This window comes from Chiloscyllium punctatum, chromosome 14 (assembly GCF_047496795.1).
Source record: "Chiloscyllium punctatum isolate Juve2018m chromosome 14, sChiPun1.3, whole genome shotgun sequence".
In the NCBI taxonomy this organism is placed as follows: domain Eukaryota; kingdom Metazoa; phylum Chordata; class Chondrichthyes; order Orectolobiformes; family Hemiscylliidae; genus Chiloscyllium; species Chiloscyllium punctatum.
Genome location: NC_092752.1, coordinates 25,929,000 through 25,947,627, shown reverse-complemented (window position 1 = coordinate 25,947,627; position 18,628 = coordinate 25,929,000).

The window sequence follows — 18,628 nt, the reverse complement described above, 5'->3', positions numbered from 1 at the left end:
ACTCCACCATTCAATACAATCATGTTTGATCTGATCTGACCTTGACACACTTTACTGACTGCCCCTGAGAAGCCTGACCATCAAAAATTGGCCTATTTCAGGCCTGAATATATTCAATGACACAGTCTCCACTGTTCTTGGCAGATCAGAATTTCAACTGTAAACCTCCCTCCAAGGGAAGAAATTTTTCTTTGTCTTCATCTTAAATAGGAGACCCCTTATTTTAAAACTGTGATCCCTGGTGTTAGATTTCTCAGCAAGGGGCACATCCTCACAATATCTACTCTTAGAATCCACCTTAGAATCTTTTTTAAAAACTTTATTTGAATGTTAAGATTAAATTGCTGTCTAATAATCACTTCCTGGCTCCCGCCATTATAGACTTATAACATCCACTTTTCCAATCTTAAGTATGGATTTTTATGTTTAGTCTTGGACATTGACTGTCAGCATGCTCCATGTCCTTGGTGCATGATTACAAGATTATAGTCCTCCTACTGAAGGTTATCAAGAAATGATCTAATTGCTGTCTATGTTGAGTAGAGGATATGACACTGATAGTAGCATATTACTATTAAATCTCCTTCATATAATGAAAGATTCATAATTTGTGAGTAATATATAGCAGGTACAAAAGAGTTCTGAGACCTTTATCAGTGCAAAATAAATCCAAAATAAGCCCTGTGTAAAATTTTCTTTTTTAAATGCTTGGCATCACTGCAATCTATTTTACAGGTTGAAATTAAAAATATATAAATTGACTATTTTTGAGCAGCAACAGTAATATAAATGTTGACGATCACTTGACCCTTTTAATGATAAATGTGTCCTGGTAGGTTCTATTAGTTGACTTGCAATTTTATCCATTTTTATAGACGTCTGATTCTTTTATGACTTTGATGTTGCCTGAGATTTGTGCGAGTGTCATTAGATTGCTCAAGCATGGGATCTTCAGCAAGTTTCCATGCTGTCAGTCTTCTCATGAAGTAATAGTTTTATACTTGGCTTGCAGTTGCTGTGTGATACCTTGTTTGGGGAATCTAATAGTTGCTGTATTATCAAGGAACTTTTTTAAAATCATATGTTGCTAGTAACAGCTGCAGTGCACACAGCAAGTTTGGGAAAGAATGCTATTTTCATGTAGATTAGATTCCCTACAGTGTGGAAACAGACCCTTCAGCCCAACAAGTCCACATCAACCCTTCAAAGAGCAACCCACCCAGACCAATTCCTCTACATTTACCCCTGCACCTAACCCTATGGACAATTTAGCATGACCAATTAATCTAACCTGCACATCTTTGGACTGTGGGAGGAAACTGGAGCATCCAGAGGGAACGCACACAGACACGGGAGAATGTGCAAACTCCACACAATTGCCCGAGGCAGGGATTGGAGCCGGCTCCCTGGTGCTGTGATGCAGCAGTGCTAACTGCTGAGCCATCGTGCCATGTATGTATGTAATAACATTTGTTAACATTGCTGCCAAAGTTTCAAAGTTATCTGTAAAACATTTACAACAACAACAGCTTATGGCTTCTTGGTTGATTGCTTTCAATTATAGATTAAGGTTGTACACAATTCTTCCAAACTTTTGCCTTGATATTTTATGGTACACACTGTCTGAAATTGAAACCGTGCACAAATCACTTCCGGTATGACTAAAAAACAGGTCTGATGTCTTGGATGCAGTTCAGGGTAATTCAAAGTAAGATGTAATAAGAAACACTCAAATAGGATGTACAGTAATTAGTGAACTTTTCAACTGGAATGTTAAGCTTGGGTCACATTTGTTCAAACTGAACATAACCCATGACTTTGTAGCAAGATTGTGGCATTTTAGGTAAGTAAATGCAATGAAAATATTTTATATAAAGTAAGAAATTTCAAATGTAAACTTGCCTTGAAGTTGTCCCTTTGGATTCTGTTTCAGGTTGGCAAACTGTGTGCTCCAGATCAACTTGCTTTTCCTCCTCACAAGTCTATAAAACTCTTGAAACTACACACAAAAATGTACATTTTCAAAGGGAAAATAAGGATTGTTGTCATGTTCTCATGTCCACATTTCACACATATATGCCCTAAGTATTCTTCCTGTCAAGCAGTTCTAAATTTCCCACTGCAAAAATGTACACTTGTTCATTTTAATTTTTCCCGATAATATAAGTGCTGGAACATTAGGCATGTCTGCACGAAGTGTACTTGTGCCAAGCCAGAGGTGTCAAAGCCCTCTATTAGACATTCAGTAGCAGATGAGCTGAGGAAAACAAAGAGTGAGCATGAAGAAAACATTTTCTAAAATTAAAAAGGACAGGAGAGTTTTTAAGTGTCGAAAATCAACAAATGCAACTTAGTTCTCCTGAAGGAGTTATATGTCAGTTGATGATGATCCAAAATTATGGGAAGCAATATTGGTATCCAACATTATTAAAAAATGAAAGATATCAGAATGCACATGAATTCAACTGACATGAGGTGTATTATGATTGATAAAATGAAAGTTTTACATAATTTACTTTGGAAGACAAATTCTTTGGGTGAAACTCTAAACATAATATTTCAGAACTCCATTATTTTTACATCTATAGCAGAAAACAGAAGAGTGGCCAATTGTAGAATCATTTGAAAATAAATGGAGACACAGCTGACCTACGTAATAACAGGGCAGTTACATTAACATCTGTGGTGGGAACAATGTTCTGATCTTTAATTAAAGCTAAAATGACTACATATCTACATAAAAAAGTTAAAAGTTGCAAGCACTGATTTCAAAGGAGAAAATTGTGCTACGTAATTTCATATAATTCTTTTGAAGGGGCAGCAGACATGAAAGACAAGGAAATATGGTGAATGTGGTGAAGATGAACTTCAGGATAGGAACCATACAGGAGATTATTGGAGAAAATTAAGGAGTATGCAATAAGGTGGAAGATTGAAAGCTAATTAAAATGTGGTTAGAAAGTGGAAAACAAAGAGAATCCAAGGACAGTTTTACAGATAGATTGAAAGCAGGCAGTGATGCTTTACAGAGCTCAGTTCTGGAACCTCTTCTGCCTTAATTTGGACTTAAAGGGAGTCTTACTGAAATTTATCGATGATACCAAAATAAGAAATAAGATGGAAGGGATATTGAATTTGACAATTGATAAATTGTGGGATTAGGCTTATGAGTAGCAGATTGAGTTCAATAGCTGAAAGCAATCATTAACTTTTCAACATAAATTTGTTCTTGATTGTGAAAAAGACAAAATATTTAGAAGTACAGGCTAATTGGACATTAAATGCAGAATTTCAGGTTAATTGAGCAATAAAAGAGTTATTGTACAAAATGTAAAAGAGGTAATGTTTAGCCTATATAATTCATAATCGTGATGCCACCGGACTACCATTAACAGTATTAGGCAATGCTGCAATGTTGGCTGGGTCAACATTTGTTGCCAATTGCTAACTTCTTATGAAGGTGGCCATGAGTCACTTTCATGAACTGTTGCATTCCATCTGATTTCTATCGCAGTTAGGCGTAATTAGCTGTCATGTCAGACATTTCCGAAGGTAGCTTATAGTCAACTTTATTTCTGTGGGTCTGGGATCACTTACATTCCAGGCCAGGTTAGCAATCAGATTTCCTTCCCTAACAGACATCAGTGAACCAGGTGAATAGCGAGTTTTGAGAATATTTGTAGCTCAGGTTGAGGTTCTGGGTGTAGGTTTGCTCGCTAAGCTGGAAGGCTTGTTTTCAGATGTTTCATCACCATACTAGGTAACAGCTTCATCCGGAGGCTCACTGGAGATGTTATCTAGTATGGTGATGAAACATCTGAAAATGAATCTTCCAGCTCAGTGAGCAAACCTACATCCAGAACCAGGTGGATGTTTACAATCAATGATGGCTTCTTGGTACCATTACTGAGTTAGCTTGCAATTCTAGATTTTTGATCAGATTAATTTTCTATGAGTTGCCATGGTAGGATTTGTATCTATGTTCCTACAGTATCCTGGGGTTTGGAAATAATCGCATATTGACATTACTTAGAGATCACCACCTATCCCATAGATGAAAACATTTAATCTTTTAAGAAGATACAGCTTGGAATCACGAGAAGTCTGTTTGGTTTGAGAAAGTACAAAGAAAGATTGTGAAAATTCGAACTTTAAAAAATATAACTAGACAAGATATTAGACAACATGACAGGAATATTTAAAATGATTAAAGGAGTCAACAAAGGTTGATGCAAATAGGCTGATGGCTCCAGAATAAAGAGTATCAGATCGAAGATTAAATGTATGATATTTCAGGCTTATATTAAACATTAACAAAACAAATGAAGGTAGTGAGATATGGGAACTGCCAGGTACATATTACGAGGATTATTTATTCACATGGAGGATAAGCACCACTGCATAGCTGAGGTTTAATTTCTATGTCTTAACCTCTAAGCATTACTTTCAATGCAGCTACTATATCTGCTCCACAGTTCAGTTTTAAAATAAAATCACTTGTGGAATGTGGGTGTCACTGGCTAGCTAACATTTATTGCTCATCCCTAGCTGCCCTTGAGAAGTTGGGGGAGAGCTGCCTTCTTGAACTGCTGCAGTCCACTTGCTGTGGGTTGACCCACAATGCCTTTAGGGAGAGAATTTTAGGACTGTGACCAAGTCACAATACAGGAACAGAAACATATTTCCAAGTTAGGATGGGGAGGTGACTCAGGGATGAACTTATTGGTTGTGGTGCTCCTATTTTCTTCTAGATGTAAGTGGTTGTGGGCTTGGAAGGAACTGTCTTAAGGATCTTTGGTGAATTGCTGTGGACACGGTTGCTACTGAGAGTCAGTGGTGGAGGGAGTGGATGGATGTGGATGTGGTGCCAATCAAGTGGGATGCTTTGCCCTGAATGATGTCAAGCTTCTTAAGTGAGTTGGAGGTGCAGCCATCAAGGCAAGTGGGCAGTATTCCATCACACGTCTGACTTATGCCTTGTAGATGGTGGACAGGCTTTGTGGATTTAGATGAGTTACTCACTGCAGTATTCTGAATCTCCAGTAACTCTTGTAGCCACTGTGTTTATTTGGTGAGTCCAGTTGAATTTTCTGGTCAATAGTAACCCCCAGGATGTTGGTAGTGAGGGACTCAATGATGGTAATAATAAAGCTTCTGGGCTTCAGTAAAATGGCAAATTGTGCAGTGTAATTCTGGAACTATTTGTAAAAATCCTGGAATTCAATCTAATCAGACATTAGCTCATTCAGATACCACAAACCAATAATCTTTACTGTTGCAAATGCTTTTTGCGGTGTAACATTATTGGGAGCCATGTCAGCTTTTTGAAGCTGTTCAGCTTTGGGCTAGTTTTCTGCATTGGCATGTGCACAAACTACATTGTGTAGACATGCACATCAACCTGACAGCTTTTTACATCTTCCAACTCATTCAATAGCAGCCCCCCACCTTACTCAGGTTACACAATATAATGCTACTCTCAAAATGATGTACATCAATGGGTGCACGAACAAGTGGCGGTATAAGTGTAGATGAAGGTAAACACATCCTGTAATAGCAATTGGAGCCTTCCCAAGTTCGATTCCAGACTCAGGCAACTGTGTGGAGTTTGCATTCTCCCGGTGTCTGCATTGGTTTCCTCCGGGTGCTCCAGTTTCCTCCCACAATCCAAAGATGTGCAGGTCAGGTGAATTGGCCCATGCTAAATTGACTCCCATAGTGTTAGGTGCATTAGTCAGAGGAAAATGGGCCTAGGTGGGTTGCTCTTCAGAGGGTCGGTGTGGAGTGGTTGGGCCGAAGAACCTGTTTCCACACTGTAGGGAACCTCATCTAATCAGTAAGCCATTTGTGTATCTGCATCATGGCTGTAGCTTAACTCTTGTTTATTCGTTTTGGTTCCATTGACAACCTTGTTTAACACAATAATAAGATTAATCCCACTTTTAAATTTTTAAATTGGCCAAGCCCCGACAACTATATTTGTTGCAAAACCTTTCCAGTTCCCTTCATTGGCCGGAGAGCTTCTCTGTTCCCTTCGTCAACCGAAATTTACATAGCGCCCTTCATGTCTTAAAAGTTCTAAATCTTTAACCGAAGTGAGCTGAAAACAGAACCAACTCGTATTTTCATATGGAAGATAAACACTACTGTTTTGCTTAGGTTTAATCTTTTTCGGTCAAAGCTTCAGGGATTAATGTAACCTAGAAAGGCGGGGCATCTCTGAAGTATAACCAGTATTGACGGACCAATTAAAGCCAGAGGTGTCCATGAAGTGAGAATTGGCTAGCTATTACAATTAAAACGTAAAAATATCATCAAAAAAACAAAACACATTCATCATTTGAATTTTAGCAATGTCGATAAAAGTAGCGCTGGCCACCTATCTGACATCCAACCAAGATTGTGTCTTTGGTATGTGGATTTCCTGGCCCCCTGTGTGTATCGGTTCCCTTCTTTCAGGGAAATAAGCTGTCTCGTTTTACAGGTTCCCTTTACCAGAAGTCAGAATGTTTGTACTCAGAGCGACACCGCACCATATCAGTGTGACAAGAGGAGAGAAGCAGGTTTTGTGCAGTCTTGACATTTTCATGTGTGGGGGGAGTGGAGGCAGATCAGATTACTTTTCCCGCTTGTAAAGAGTCGCTCCAAATGTAACCACAAATGAATGGGTTTATCGATATGGCCAACAGATGACAGCAATGACTTTTAAACATTAACCACCGCCAGCCTCTGCCTTTTGCATACCAGGTTAAGGAGAATATAGAGAACGTCTGCTGGAACAGACAGCTTTATCATTTCTCAGGCACGCCGAATCGATTGCTAATATTAATCCAGAGCTGGGCTCAGTGTTGAAACTCTCATTTCCCCGTGATTTAGATGCTGCCACGTGATTTATGAACTTTTTTTTTCTCAAAATATCTCAGACATGCATGGCGCCACGGTCAGGCAGTTTGTGACTGAAAGGCGCTCCTGAGTATCTATAACTTCGCAATAGGATTTCTCCACATTTTGAGAGATATTACTCATTCGTGTCGGCTTTCACCTCGAACCTCCACACTAAACGCTTCATCCTTTCTTTCAAAAAATAACTTCAATCCTGGAGCGAATCAATTTTCTGCCAACTACCAGGCGGTGAGATAATAACAGATGAAATTGCTAGTGGGGAAGTCAGCGAAGCCGAGGCGTTGTAGGTCATGTAAACTGTTACTTATATGGGCAGTTAGCGACTTGGATGCAACCCTCTTTGGAGTTAGTTTTAAGACCATACACAATAGATTGTAAATTATTCATTGTTGGTCTTTTTTGGAATGTGTCCCGAGCCCTGCTTCGAAGTTTAATAATTCACTTTTGAGGGATTTTGGTTTTTGTAGCGCGATGCTTATAAGAGTTCTGTAATCTCCCATCTTTTGGTGCCTGTTTATGTCAGATGATGAATAGTTCCTGTCGTGTGCACTGAGTCCCAGTTGGTTAGTAGCCAGATTGTTAAATTCTAGCTTCAGACAAGCAGTTTAAAAGAAAATAAATTGCTCGAAACATTCAGCAGATTTGATGGCGGGAGCGGAGTGTGTGGCCCTCTGTCAGAAGTGGATGTTACAATCCACTCTAGGTGAGGTTTCTTTGTCCCTTTGGTTTTCTCAACCTCAGGTGCCCTTTTGCTGACCAATGGTTACACAGATGTGGATAGCTCCTGGCACCTCACCCAAGTACTTGGAAAGGTTGAGACTTTTCAACCATGGAGTCCATCGTGACTCAGTTAGATTTTGTTCTCACGGAATGCCTACAGACAAGCTGTCAACTGCAGCACAACTTGAGGTAGATGATCCCCACGCCGTGTCGTGTGGGAGGACAAAGGGTAAAGATTGATTAGCAGGTGTTTCAACTTCTGTCCTGTGCAATCAGTCGCTGTTTCGAGAGAGCACCAGTGTTGAAAGCTAGGGGATTTGAACTGCTTCTGTTCTCCTTGCTGAAGTGGAGTAACACAGAGGTGACATGACAACAGCAAGAAAGAAAAAAAAAGAATTGCTTCTTCATTTGTCCTTTCTTCCCCCTTTCCCCCCATTGTACACTATACCATTAAGGCCCATTAATTGCTTTACAGACCACATCGCCATCTGCACTGTGTTAACTGATGTTATTGTTCCTGTGGGACACTTTGGGTTGGAAACATTCTGGAACAGCAGCATGGTCTTGGTTGCATTAGGCACTAGAGTGTAGTAAAGATAATCAACACTGGAATCTAAAAATAAACCCATATTTGGTATGGTTAAGGAGCATGTGCCAGTGCTGTCAATGTCTTCTGTTTAATGGTAAATTTTTGCAATCAAATTTCTTCTTTTTAAAAACATACATAGGAGTTAAATATTTACCTCAAGATGAGGCATATATTATTCATTTTTAGAGAGAACAATTTTCTTAACATAAACAAACCCATTTACAAGCATATTTGAGTACTTGCAATGTTTTAAAAAAATACATTCTATTTAATTGACTGGTCACATTAAAGTTGGATTTCTTTTAGTCAAGTCACACCAGACGGTCTGCTTCACAGTTTTACAGCTAAAATGAAGTTATATTAAGATCTAGGGACAAGACTTGTAAATTGAACTATTTAGTGTAACAAATTCTTCACAAAGAATTTGTGATTTTGTGGGTGGCACGGTGGCACAGTGGTTAGCACTGCTGCCTCACAGTGCCAGAGACCCGGGTTCAGTTCCCGCCTCTGGCGACTCTCTGTGTGGAGCTTGCACATTCTCCCCGTGTCTGCATGGGTTTCCTCTGGGTGCTCTGGTTTACTCCCACAATCAAAAAATGTGCAGATTAGGTGAATTGGCCATGCTAAATTGCCCGTAGTGTGAGGGGAATGGGTCTGGGTGGGTTGCGCTTCGACGGGTCGGTGTGGACTTGTTGGGCCGAAGGGCCTGTTTCCACACTGTAACTAATCTAATCTAAAGATCTTAATGTACAAATTACTTGGGGGTGAGCAGGTTCATGCCCAGTCTTTATTTGAAAACTTCCATCTGTTTTACACAAATACATCACCAGAAGCGAGTTTCCTGAACTAATTTATTTTAATCATTTGTCTACAAAGAGAATGCAAGTTTCAAATTAATTATTATCCATTTATTGAGCAGACATTTTCTGTTTTTGAATGTTAATCTTTTTTTTAACATGAGTTGATGATATATGCTTTTGGCTATTGGCTAAAATGAATGCAAAATTTTAACTGTTAGCAGTTAAAAATCATGCTGAAAGTTTAAAATGAATATCAGAAATAGTCTGATAATACAAAGCAGGAAAGCCAGTACCAGTAAATAACAATTAAAATATCTCAGATGTAGCAAATTCAGTGGCATCTTAAAAAGACTTTGACACATTGATAACTTTCTTTTTCTCTCTTCATGTCTATTTCTGGCAGTTTATGTTTTTTAAGCAAAGCAGTTGTTACATGTAATTTGAAGAGTACAAAAAGGACATTTTACTTTAAATGGCGATTACTTATAAGAGGCATTTAAAGCAGATATCAGTATTGTCCACCTACCTTAAATCTTAGAAAAAACGCTTTCCTTTCCCAGTACTTAGCATGTCCAATATACATTGCTTCCTTTCATCCATTCTCGGTGGCTATTTTTGGATTGTCGCAACCTTCTTTCAGTTGCTGCTCAGTCAGCAGGTTGCAGGTTCAAGTCCAGCTGAAGACTTGAATGTACAATCTCGGTTAGTACTTCAAGACATTGCTTTGTAACCATTACACTGTGTTTCAGATGGAAAATTAAACCAATCCCCTCCCACCCTCACCGGTCTTTCAGGTGAGTGTAAAAGATTCCATGGCACCAATCAAGGAAGAGCAAGGGAGTCCTAATCAATATTTCTCTTCCAACTCACTCCACTGAATCACGTTTGTGCAGTGTTTTATGAGGTGCTGAGCCTAGTGCAGCTGACATTATTTGATCTTACTGTTACAGCACTGAGTTGAGTGTGTGAAGATTACCAGACTGGTCAGAAGCTGCTGTTTGAATTCCTTCACTTTGTTGGGGTGCGTTAGGGCAGAGACATTGATTTTCTCCTTCTTGGTTTCATTGATAAGGAAATCCAGCATTGGATCAGTTTGCCAGTTCAGACTTCTGAAAATCATGGCAGTGCAGTGAGCATTTGACAGTTAAAACTCCACAGTTCAACAAAAATGTCGGTGTGCAAAGCAGTTGCATTATTACATTCCTAGATAGCAGTGAGATATCCTAGACAATTTCAGTGACATTAGAACACTAGAGAAATTACATCAGCAATGCTTCTGCCCCATCCATGGATGCAAGTGTAGAAGGACTGTTAGACAAATGCTGGTGTCCTTCTTGAAATGAGGTTTACAAGAATTCAGACAAGTTTACAAAATCAACTTCAATGCATTGGCAACTATTTCTGAATGATTGAAAACCAGTCTCCCTGCTAATTCCTGTTGCTTGAACCCTCAAATTGCCACCATTTCATGGGAGGACAAAGAAAAGGCACTATGAAACTGTCCTTGAAGCACAGTAGTGTTGAAGTTAATGACTGAAGAACTTGTTACCGATTGTTCAGAATGGGGCAACGTGTCAATTTAGCTACATGACACTTTTAGTCTTGATGCCTCATATTGTAGAGTGATCGCAAAGAACAGCTTACAAATTCTGCATTCAAGATTTTACAAACTCAAGGAGTATCTTCAACTAGGTGTGTGGATTGAATATCGGCCTGTTTGGTCACATGAAGGGATTTGTGACTGTGACTAGATGTCATGCACAATTAGACAGCCAACACCACTGACCTGGTTAGAGGTGTTTTGCGATAAACAAATCATTTCTGTGTTCCCTACCTTCGAAAAGTGAGTACACTTCAAAAGTTGGCTGTAAAGTTCTTTGACCATCAAAAAAGTAATGAAAAGCACTGCATAAATACAATTCTTCTTTTGAAATGATCATGTTTATTCCTCTCTGCTCTTGTTCCTCTCTCACTACCTGTTCAACAATGTTAGTTTTCTTTTTACATAGATACACAGAATCCCTACAGTGTGGAAGCAGACCATTCAGGCCATTGGGTCCACACCGACCCCCAGATCCACCCCCACAACCCTGCATTTCCCATGGCTAATCAACTTAGCCTGCACATTCCTGGACACTGTGGGCAAGTTAGCATTGCCAATTCACCTAAGCTGCATATCTTTGGAATGTGGGAGGAAACCAGAGTGCCCGGAGGAAACCTACCAAGACAGTGGGAGAATGTGCAAACTTTAGACAGTTAAAAATCACACAACACCAGGTTATAGTCCAGCAGGTTTATTTGGAAGCACTAGCCTTTGGAGTGCTGCTCCTTCATCAGGTAGCTGTGGAGCAGGGTCATAAGACACAGAATTTATAGCAAAAGATCACAGTGTCATACAACTGCAATGATACATTGAATAAACCTAGATTGCTGTTAAGTCTCTTAACTTTTAGAATGGGTTGCAGGTTTTGGTTCATTAACATGTAAATCCCAGAACTTTTTAGTCACATTCTTGAGATAACTTAAGGTTTTATATAAAAAAGTGACATCCCAGCTCAGACAATGCATTAAAGGTGTGAGGTTAGAGTCTGTCTGTATTCCAATCTTGAGTCAGACTGGTTCTACTTCCAAAGTAGGAATTTATAACATATTACATGCATTGACTGCCTACAGATTGTGTGCTTTTTGAACAAACTAGAATGCACCTACAAATACAATTCTGCAAATGCAAATTCACCCCATGGACTTACATGTGTGTGCATGTATGAGAGAGAGAGAGAGAGGATGTGAGTGTGTGCATGGAATTGTGTGTTTGTGTGTGCGGGCTTGGTAGAGTGAGTGTCTATGTGTATGTGATGGAGTATAAGCCTATGAGAGGGTGTGTGTGTGGGTCTGAGTGTGGGGGTTGTATGTATATTTGTATGAAAGAGGATCTGTGTGTGTATGAGAGAGGGTCTGTGTGAGTCTGTGAGTATGTAAGAGTGTGCGTGAGAGAATAAAGTATAATGAGGTCACCTGTAGTGTGACATGAACCCAAGATCCCGGTTAAGACCATTCTCAGGGTGGAAACTGAGAGCTAGAACAAACAAATCTCTGGTTTGTTACCCATGCCATGTGATAGCAAGGCGAGGTACAGGGAGAGATATCAGCTGAGCATGTGGCTGCAGGGATGATGCAGGAAGGAGGATTTCAGGTACATGGTTAATTGGGGTTCATTCTACGGAAGGTGGGACCTCTAGAAACAGGACGGTCTTCACTTGAACCAGAGGGGTACTAATATCTTGGATGGGAAATTTGCTAGTGCTATTCGGGGTTTAAATTAGCTCAGCAAGGGGATGGGAACTTGTGGGGTAGTAGCAGTGCACAGGAGGATGTGAGTAGGGAGGACAGGGACAGGATTTCATGGTCACAGGAGTGTGTTGGCAGAGAGCAAGCTGGTTTGACGTGTGTCTACTTCAATGCCAGGAGTATCCAGAATAAGTTAGGTGAGCTTGCAGCATGGATAGGGACTTCGATGTTGTGGCCATTTTGGATACATGGATAGAGCAGGGTCAAAATGGACGTTGCAAGTTCCAGGGTTTAGATCTTTCATTACGATCAGGGAAGGTGGTAAAAGAGGGGGAGGTGTGGCTTTGTTAACCAAGGACAGTAAAAGAAATTTTGACGAGGCCTCATCTACTGAGATGGTATGGGCTGAGGTTAGAAACAGGAGAGGAGAGGTCACAGTGCTGGGAGTTTTTATAAGCCTCCATGGAGCTCCAGGAATGCAGAGGAGAGGATCAGCAAAACGATCCTGGGTAGGACTGAAAAGAACAGGGTGGTCATTATGAGGGACTTTACCTTCTCCAACATTGACTGGAAATGCTATAACTCTAGTACTTTGTGTGGATCCGTTTTTGTCCAATGTGTGCAGGAAGGTTTCCTGACACAGTATGTTGAAGGTCCGACAGGAGGGGAGGTCACACTGTATCTGTTACGTGGTAATGAACCAGGCCAGTTGTTTGATTCAATGGTAGGTGAGCATGTTGGAGTGACCATAATACAGTTACGTTTAGTTTAGCGATGGAAAGGGATAGGTACATGCCACAAGTTAAGAGTTACAGGTGGGGGAAGGGCAATTATAATGTGATTAGGAAAGACTTAGGAGGCATAGAATGGGGTAGCAAAATGCAGGGGATAGGGACAATCGAAATATGGAACTGGTTTGAGGAACAGATATTGCGTGTCCTTGATAGGTATGTCCCTGTTAGGCAGGGAAGAAGTGATAAGGTAAGGGAACCAGTGTTTACTATAAAAATTGTATCTCTTGTTAAGCAGAAGAGGGAGGCTTATGTGACATTGAGACGTGATGGTTCAGATGAGGCAAAGGAGAGTTACAGATTAGCTAGGAAGAATTTAAAGAGAGAGTTAAGAAGAGCAAGGAGGGGACATGAACAGTCTTTAGCAGGTAGAATAAAGGAGAACTCTAAAGCTTTCTACAGGCATGTGAGGAATAAAAGGATGACTAGAGTAGGAATAGGGCCAGTCAAAGACAGAAGTGGGAAGTTGTGTGTGGACCCTATGGAGATCGGAAAGGTACTAAATGTGTATTTCTCATCTGTTTTCACTCAGGAAAAGGAGAATATTGTAGAAGAGAAGACTGAGATATGGGCTATTAGATTAGAAAGGATTGAGGTTAGTAAGGAGGGGGTGTTATCAATTCTCAAAGGTGTGAAGGTAGATAAGTCCCCTGGGCCGGGTGGGATTTATCTGAGGATTCTCTGGGAAGCTAGGGAAAAGATAGCAGGGCCTTTGGCCATGAACGTTGAGTCGTCATTGTCTACAGGTTTTGTACCAGAGGACTGGAAGATTGCTAATGCTGTGCCCTTGTATAAGAGAGGCAGTAGAGATGACCCAGGTAATTAGAGACCAGTGAGCCTTACGTCTGTTGTAGGAAAAGTTTTGGAAAGGATTGTAAGAAATCAGATTTATAATCATCTAGCAAGCAACAATTTGATTGGAGATAGTGAGCATGGTTTCGTCAAGGCAGGTTGTATCTCACAAACCTGCTTGAGTTTTTTGAGATAGTGACCAAGCATATGGCTGGGGGTAGGGCAGTTGACATGGTGTAGCGTTACATCATTAAAGCCTTTGATAAGGTTCCATTTGGTAGGCTTTTGGAAAAAATGCAGCGGCATGGGATTGAGGGTGATTTAGCAGTTTGGATTAGAAACTGGCTCTCTGTAAGAAGACAGCAAGTGGTGGTTGATGGAAAATATTCAACCTGGAGTCCGGTTACTCGTGGTGTGCCACGAGGATCTGTTTTGGGACCACTGCTGTTTGTCATTTTTATAAATGACTTGGACGCAGGCATAGGTGGATAGGTTAGTATGTTTGCAGATGACACTGAAGTCGGTGGAGTGGTGGACAGTGTGAAAGAATGTTGCAGGTTGCAGGGGCACTTGGATAAACTGTAGAATTGGGCTGAGAGGTGGCAAATGGAGTTCAATGCAGATAAATGTGAGGTGATTCACTTTGGGAAGAATAACAAGAAGGCAGAATACTGGGTCAATGGAAATATTCTTGGTAGTGTGGATGTGCAGAGGGATCTTGGTGTCCATGTACATAGATCTCTGAAAGTTGACATCCAGGTTGATAGTGCTGTTCAGAAGGCATACGGTGTTTTAGATTTTATTGGCAGAAGGATTGAGTTCTGGAGCCATGATGTCATGCTGCAACTATACAAAACGCTAGTGCAGCCTCACTTGGAATATTGTGCACAGTTCTGGTTGCCTCATTGCAGGAAGGAGGTCAAAGCATTGGAAAAGGGGCGGAGGAGATTTACCAGGATGTTGCCTGGTCTGGAGGGAAGGTCTTATGAGGAAAGGCTGAGAGACTTGGGTCTGTTCTCATTAGAGAGAAGAAGGCTAAGAGGGGATTTGATAGAGACATACAAGATGATCAGAGGATTAGATAGCGTGTACAGTGACAGTCTTTTTCCTAGGATGACGACATTGGCTTGTACAAGGAGGCATAGCTGCAAATTGAGGGGTGATAGATTTAAGACAGATGTCAGAGGCAGTTTCTTTACTCAGAGAGTGGTAAAGGCGTGGGATGCCCTGCCTGTCAATGTAGTTAACTCAGTCACATTAGGGTCATTTAAACAGTCCTTGGATAAGTATGTGGATGATGGTGATATAGTGTAGGGGGATAGGCTTAGATTAGTTTACAGGTGGGCACAACATTGAAGGCCAGAGGGCCTGTTCTGTGCTGTATTGTTCTATGTTCTATGTTCATGGGTACCAAACTTGACTATCAGCCTCTGTTCGGCCACTCTGCATTGCTGCGTATCCTGAAGTCCGCCTTGGAGGATGGTCACCTGAAGATCCGAGGCCAAATGTCTCCTGATGAATGAGCAGCAGTACTTCCAAATACACCTGTTGGACTATAACCTGGTGTGTGATTTTCAACTCTGTCCACTCCAGTCCAAAATCAGCACCTACACATCAAAACATCACACAGACAGTCATCCTAGGGTGGAATCGAACCTGGGTTGGTGATGCTGTGAGGTAGCAGTACTAACTACTGAGCCACATGCTGCCCTGATTTTCTTTAATTACCACTTCTCCTTACTCCACTTTAAGGCATTGTATTCTCCCTTTTGTTCTGTTTCTCCCACTCGTGTTGAATGTTTTGTTAATGTAAAGAATGTTTTGCATATGGGTAGTGCTATATTAATCAGTAGTGAGCATGTGACATTAGCATCCACTAACAAAAGGTTGGTAATGATTTTGCCACTGCAATTAATGCTGCCTTTACAAACATTCACTTGCAAATGTGGTTTCACTGGAAAATGAAATTATGTAATTGAGTTGGTGCTGAAGGTAGAAAATTAATTCATGCTTTGTTGGTTTGAAGTAATTTTGAGGCTGCTACTTTATTTTAACTGAAAAGGCAAGCACCTGAAATTGCCTGATGCTGTTGTTATATTGCCAAATTTCTAGTTCTGCGTGAGTGAATTAGCACTGATTCACTTCATTCACACACTGTGTGCTGCTCATACATCCTCTGCATTTTATCTGGAAGTTACAATGCCAACACACAAGTTGAGGCAATAATGCTGGACAGATGTACTGTTACTGCAGCTGTCAGATGGTAATGAAGGTTTATTTTGTGTACGGTTTGACTCCATCAATTGTGTATCAACCAATGTCATTAGCAACAAGATCTACCTATCTTGCAGTAGGGAGGGTTTTTGTGGTGCAGTGGTAATGTCCTTTCCTCTAGGCCAGAAAGCCTCAGTTCAAGTCCCAACTGCTTCAGTAGGTATGTCATAGTATTTCTGAAAAGGTTGATTCAAAGTGCTGCAGTAGGAAAGATAACGTATCTCAACAATGAACTTTACTTGCTTTTCTTTGCCTTTTGTTAGACTTCAGTTCAATCAAGATAATCAGAAAGTGATTTCATGCCCTTGCTTTTGGAGTGACTGCAGAAGTAGAATAGTTGTATTGATTGTAGATGAACTGTTGCTTTCTGCGTTTGCCACTGAATTTATACTGAAAACAGAATCAATTCACTATTATATTGCTAGAATAACGACATCAAATTTATGGATTTAATATAATAGACTTGGGTATACAGGACACATTTTCAAAATTTGCGATAACACAGAGGCCCAAGATAAGGCTGTAGGGAGACAGGTACAAATCCATCCATGGCAGTTGGTGAAATGTAAAAAATCAAGTAAAAATCTGAAATTGAAAATTAGCCTCAGAACTATCAATGACTGTTGTAAAAACCCATCTGGCTCTCTAATGGCCTATAGGGAAGGAAATCTTCCTGATTTGTTCTGCACAACATGAGACTCCAGACAAACAGCAATATGGTTGACTTCTAATTGCCAAGTGAAATGGCCGAGCATGTTACTCAGTTCAAGAGCAATTGAGGATGGGGATCAAAAGCTGATTCTGATGGTGACTGACATGTCCCATGAAAGAATAAAGACAATGATGCAAAACGTGGAAGCAATATGAATTGTGAGGAAGATTCTGACTATGTAGAGAAAATATATGGCGGGTGTTAAATGTATGGAAATATGACAGATGAAGAAAACTAATTCTTAAGAGGGTTATAGGAACCGAGTGAACCAGAAGCATATGTGCATAAATCATTGAAGGCTGCAGAGCAAATTGAGAAAATGGTTAAAATAGCATATGGAATCCTGGTCCTTATAAATTCAGGGACAGAACATTGAATAGTACAGCATGCGAAACATGACGGGGCCACTGGCCCACAATGTTGTGCAGTACATGATACCAAATGAAACTAATCCCTTTTGCCTGTCCTTGGTCTATATCCCTCCATTCCTTGCATATTCAAGTGCTTATCTAAAAGTCCATTTATTGCCCTTGTAGTATCTGCCTCCATCACCTCCTCTGGATGTGCATTCTAGATTATCACTCTCTCTGTTAAAAAAAAATTGCCCCTCACGAATCCTTTGAACTTTCCCCCTCTCACCTTAAATGCATGCCTCCTAATATTAGACTTTTCAACCTTGGAAAAAAGATTCTAACTGTCAACCCTATCTATGAATCTCATAATTTTATAGACTTCTATCAAGTCGAACACTCAAGAGAAAACAACCCGCGTTTTTCTAGCCTCTCCTTATACCCATACACTCTAATCCGGGCAGCAGCATGCTGGTAAACCTCATCCACACCCTCTACAAAGTCTCCGCATTCTTCCTGCAATGGATAGTGTGAAAAAGCAAGGCAGTTACAGTGAACAGAGTTGATAAAGTGTGGTGCTGGAAGAAAGCACAGCAGGTCAGGCAGCAACTGAGAAACAAGAGGGTCCTGATAAAGGGGTATGTCCAAAACGTCGATGTGCTTGTTACTCTGATGCTGCCTGACCTGCTGTGCTTTTTCCAACGCCACACTTTATCAACTCTGGCTCCTCCATAATCCGCAGTCCTTACTAATTACTAGTCATAATAAACAGCAACATAAAAGCCAAATAGACTGTGAATACTCAAGAACTGAAATAAAACCAGAAAGTTGGAAGACGTCAGCAGCTTTGGAAGCATCTATGGAAAGAGAAACAGTCTTAATCTTTTGAATCCATTATTGAACAGCTATATTCATGCTGGATTTGTGCTGAAACCAGCATAAAATTCAGTATTTCATTACATATATACCAGCATTAAATCTCCGTGTTTAGACAGAATAGGATGCACTTTCAAAACTTGCAGAAGACAGTGACGTAATGGTAATCTTGAAGCCCAGGCTAACTCTCTGGGGACTTGGGTTCACTCCTGTCAAATGATGTCCTTCTGTGCTGTGATAATTCAATGATTCTATTCCAGAAGATAGTTGCTTGAAATCTCTCTGAATGCAAATCCCAAAATGCTGTAGATGCTAAATAGGAAGTTGATGTTGGGTTTTTGTACATTAATTCTCCAAACTGCTAACAATGATCATTGAGAGTTGCTTTCGTCATTAACCCATTGCTACTCAATGCAAGGTAAAGTTGCTCATTAAAACTAATCAGATTAAAATATTCTCGTAGACAAAGTAAATACATTCAGGCCTTTGTTCAATACAATCTATTTAAATAGGTACATTCTTTGACTGTCAGT